At 50.9% G+C, this 5000-nt stretch overlaps 1 non-coding gene across 1 annotated transcript in view; it reads right to left on the bottom strand.

Moving 5' to 3' along the window:
- LOC126444824 (small subunit ribosomal RNA) overlaps positions 1–1016 on the bottom strand; it is a 1909-nt gene extending 893 nt beyond the window's left edge. The window contains exon 1 of the ribosomal RNA XR_007582771.1: positions 1–1016. This exon is cut by the window's left edge and continues 893 nt beyond it. This is a non-coding gene — a ribosomal RNA (small subunit ribosomal RNA).
- Between the last annotated feature and the right edge of the window lie 3984 nt (positions 1017–5000).

The following is a 5000-nucleotide window of genomic DNA, read 5'->3' as shown; positions in this document are numbered from 1 at the left end:
CGATCCAAGAATTTCACCTCTAACGTCGCAATACGAATGCCCCCGCCTGTCCCTATTAATCATTACCTCGGGTTCCGAAAACCAACAAAATAGAACCGAGGTCCTATTCCATTATTCCATGCACACAGTATTCAGGCGGGCTTGCCTGCTTTAAGCACTCTAATTTGTTCAAAGTAAACGTGCCGGCCCACCGAGACACTCAATAAAGAGCACCCTGGTAGGATTTCAACGGGGTCCGCCTCGGGACGCACGAGCACGCACGAGGCGGTCGCACGCCTTCGGCTCGCCCCACCGGCAGGACGTCCCACGATACATGCCAGTTAAACACCGACGGGCGGTGAACCAACAGCGTGGGACACAAATCCAACTACGAGCTTTTTAACCGCAACAACTTTAATATACGCTATTGGAGCTGGAATTACCGCGGCTGCTGGCACCAGACTTGCCCTCCAATAGATACTCGTTAAAGGATTTAAAGTGTACTCATTCCGATTACGGGGCCTCGGATGAGTCCCGTATCGTTATTTTTCGTCACTACCTCCCCGTGCCGGGAGTGGGTAATTTGCGCGCCTGCTGCCTTCCTTGGATGTGGTAGCCGTTTCTCAGGCTCCCTCTCCGGAATCGAACCCTGATTCCCCGTTACCCGTTACAACCATGGTAGGCGCAGAACCTACCATCGACAGTTGATAAGGCAGACATTTGAAAGATGCGTCGCCGGTACGAGGACCGTGCGATCAGCCCAAAGTTATTCAGAGTCACCAAGGCAAACGGACCGGACGAGCCGACCGATTGGTTTTGATCTAATAAAAGCGTCCCTTCCATCTCTGGTCGGGACTCTGTTTGCATGTATTAGCTCTAGAATTACCACAGTTATCCAAGTAACGTGGGTACGATCTAAGGAACCATAACTGATTTAATGAGCCATTCGCGGTTTCACCTTAATGCGGCTTGTACTGAGACATGCATGGCTTAATCTTTGAGACAAGCATATGACTACTGGCAGGATCAACCAGGGAGCTGCGTCAACTAGAGCTGAGCAGCCGGCCGCCCGGGAGTGTGTCCCGGGGGCCCGCGCGAACACGCAAGCGTCCGCTCAATTATTCTGCAAACAGGAGGAGGCTGAGCTCCCCTGCACAACACACCTCGAAACCCTCTCAGGTCCCGGCGGCGCGCAGCGCCGTCCTAAGTACTTGGTCGGGTTCGAGAGAGGCGCAATCGCCCGGAGTTAGGCGAGTAGACGCTTTAGGTGCGACCACCCGTGCTCCCAACTGAGCTTGCCGCTGCCGACAGAGGCCCGGGAGCGTGCTGTCGTGGCATTGCCGGCGGGAGACAACACGCGCCACCTACGGTGACCGGCAGCTCCAACGCCAGCGCCACAGAAGGACAAAAGCCCCACTTGGGTGCCGAAGCGAACTCTCCCAGCACAGCGCACGCGCCAACACGTCCGCACAGCTGCGATACAAACCACCTGCGAGAACCGCTGGGGCGACCGAGCAGCAGACGGCGTCGCGGCGCCGAGCGCCGGGCGGCGGCGCATCCTCAGCGCACACAGTCCTCAATCGGACCAGCACACTGCAGATGGCCACCGCGCTTCGCACCGGGCCCGCGAGGACCTACTTTGGCCGCAAGGCGCCGCGAGCAGGGGGCGCCGGCGCGCAGCTGCGCCGCCTGCCGCGTCCGTCGGCCGGCGCGCCTGCCACTGGCCGCCCCCACCAGCCGGCTGTAGCGCGTGCGCCCACGCACCGCGCTGCCAGCACGCCGGGCGGCCCCCCCTCACCGGCCGGGGACGGTCCCACCCAGCCACCGCCGCGTATCGCCTCACACCCAGATCCCCTTTCGCGTTCGTGGGCATGGTGGGTCCCCTTTCACGTTCGTGGGCATGGTGGGTATCCCTGAAACAACCGGTTAATAGCTCGACCGATCGTCGCCAACACTGATTCACCTCTAGCGAGAACAACCGCACCACAACGGGTTACCTGTTGTTCATTTGCGTAACGTCACCAGCAAACGTAGACGTCCATCGCCATTTGCAACGAGTATTGCATGCCTGTGTCAGGTGTCACAACACACTACGTCTGCCCACATAGACGCAACAACATGTGCACGCCTCGAGAACACGTGGAAGGTAGCCCCCGTACGTATGCGGTGTCCATTGCGCGAACGACTGTCAGCCGGCCTCTGCAGGATGTCGCAGATGTGGAACGCGGTGCAACATGCTATCACGGTGTGTGAGAAGAGACGACTACGTCCGAATACACGCTCCACTACATCAACAGACTGCTCATGCTGATCGCCATCCAGGGCGTCCGTTCCTCCCACACGTCTGAATGGCGTACCACACTGCAATCCAGCTCTTATAGGGAGACGACACGTAGCTGCGTGCACAATATTTGGACTGTATGGTCTGCCGTTGCTAGGCGCAGTCGTCGTACGGTCACACATGTGCCACGATGTATCATTCAGTACATACGGACCAATGTGCAGTACAGTTTGTGGGTTTTGCGTACATCGGCGGACAGGTGACAGGCCGTACCACAACGTAGGCTGAGTACGTCGGCATGCGAAGGGCATTGAACATGCAAACTTCTCAACGACCAGCTTGCGAAGGCAGGGGGGAAGGGGGGGGGGCATGTACGTCCTGCTGCTATCCACATTACAGTGTATAGCAGGAGCATGTGGAAAGTCAGCAACACCTGCAAGGTGTTTAACATGACGCGATACACAGGGGACCGGGCAGTGCGAATAGCGAACTATATTGCGAGGGTTGCGGTTAGGCAACACTACACTAATTTAACGAGTTGCATAACAATTACAGAGCAGGTTCAGCGACAACGTGCGTCAGGTTAAGGCGCAATATAGGTTAGGTTGAGGCACAATATAGGTTAGGTTAAGGCACAACATGGGTTACGTTAAGGCACAAATTGGGTTACGTTAAGGCACAACATGGGTTACGTTAAGGCACAACATGGGTTACGTTAAGGCACAAATTAGGTTACGTTAAGGCACAAATTAGGTTACGTTAAGGCACAAATTAGGTTACGTTAAGGCACAAATTAGGTTACGTTAAGGCACAAATTAGGTTACGTTAAGGCACAAATTAGGTTACGTTAAGGCACAAATTAGGTTACGTTAAGGCACAAATTAGGTTACGTTAAGGCACAAATTAGGTTACGTTAAGGCACAAATTAGGTTACGTTAAGGCACAAATTAGGTTACGTTAAGGCACAAATTAGGTTACGTTAAGGCACAAATTAGGTTACGTTAAGGCACAAATTAGGTTACGTTAAGGCACAAATTAGGTTACGTTAAGGCACAAATTAGGTTACGTTAAGGCACAAATTAGGTTACGTTAAGGCACAAATTAGGTTACGTTAAGGTACAATATGGGTTAGGTTAAGGTACAATATGGGTTAGGTTAAGGTACAATATGGGTTAGGTTAAGGTACAATATGGGTTAGGTTAAGGTACAATATGGGTTAGGTTAAGGCACAACGTAGGTTAGGTTAAGGCACAACGTAGGTTAGGTTAAGGCACAACATAGGTTAGGTTAAGGCACAACATAGGTTAGGTTAAGGCACAACATAGGTTAGGTTAAGGCACAACATAGGTTAGGTTAAGGCACAACATAGGTTAGGTTAAGGCACAACATAGGTTAGGTTAAGGCACAACATAGGTTAGGTTAAGGCACAACATAGGTTAGGTTAAGGCACAACATAGGTTAGGTTAAGGCACAACGTAGGTTAGGTTAAGGCACAACGTAGGTTAGGTTAAGGCACAACGTAGGTTAGGTTAAGGCACAACGTAGGTTAGGTTAAGGCACAACGTAGGTTAGGTTAAGGCACAACGTAGGTTAGGTTAAGGCACAACGTAGGTTAGGTTAAGGCACAACGTAGGTTAGGTTAAGGCACAACGTAGGTTAGGTTAAGGCACAACGTAGGTTAGGTTAAGGCACAACGTAGGTTAGGTTAAGGCACAACGTAGGTTAGGTTAAGGCACAACGTAGGTTAGGTTAAGGCACAACGTAGGTTAGGTTAAGGCACAACGTAGGTTAGGTTAAGGCACAACGTAGGTTAGGTTAAGGCACAACGTAGGTTAGGTTAAGGCACAACGTAGGTTAGGTTAAGGCACAACGTAGGTTAGGTTAAGGCACAACGTAGGTTAGGTTAAGGCACAACGTAGGTTAGGTTAAGGCACAACGTAGGTTAGGTTAAGGCACAACGTAGGTTAGGTTAAGGCACAACATAGGTTAGGTTAAGGCACAACATAGGTTAGGTTAAGGCACAACATAGGTTAGGTTAAGGCACAACATAGGTTAGGTTAAGGCACAACATAGGTTAGGTTAAGGCACAACATAGGTTAGGTTAAGGCACAACATAGGTTAGGTTAAGGCACAACATAGGTTAGGTTAAGGCACAACATAGGTTAGGTTAAGGCACAACGTAGGTTAGGTTAAGGCACAACGTAGGTTAGGTTAAGGCACAACGTAGGTTAGGTTAAGGCACAACGTAGGTTAGGTTAAGGCACAACGTAGGTTAGGTTAAGGCACAACGTAGGTTAGGTTAAGGCACAACGTAGGTTAGGTTAAGGCACAACGTAGGTTAGGTTAAGGCACAACGTAGGTTAGGTTAAGGTACAACGTAGGTTAGGTTAAGGTACAACGTAGGTTAGGTTAAGGTACAACGTAGGTTAGGTTAAGGTACAACGTAGGTTAGGTTAAGGTACAACGTAGGTTAGGTTAAGGTACAACGTAGGTTAGGTTAAGGTACAACGTAGGTTAGGTTAAGGTACAACGTAGGTTAGGTTAAGGTACAACGTAGGTTAGGTGAAGGCGCAATGTAGGTTAGGTTAAGGTACGATATACCTTAGGTTAAGGTACAATATCGCTTAGGTTAAGGTACAATATAGCTTAGGTTAAGGTACACGTTGTAGGGAAAGGTGTATTTTGGGGGGGGAGGGGGCGGCAGGTTCGTTGATAGTGATTATCGTAAGTGCATGCCTGC

The sequence above is a fragment of the Schistocerca serialis genome, unplaced genomic scaffold, assembly GCF_023864345.2.
Source record: "Schistocerca serialis cubense isolate TAMUIC-IGC-003099 unplaced genomic scaffold, iqSchSeri2.2 HiC_scaffold_303, whole genome shotgun sequence".
Classification (NCBI taxonomy): Eukaryota; Metazoa; Arthropoda; class Insecta; order Orthoptera; family Acrididae; genus Schistocerca; species Schistocerca serialis.
Note: the sequence above shows the minus strand (reverse complement) of the source record. Positions and strands in the feature narration are given on the sequence as shown.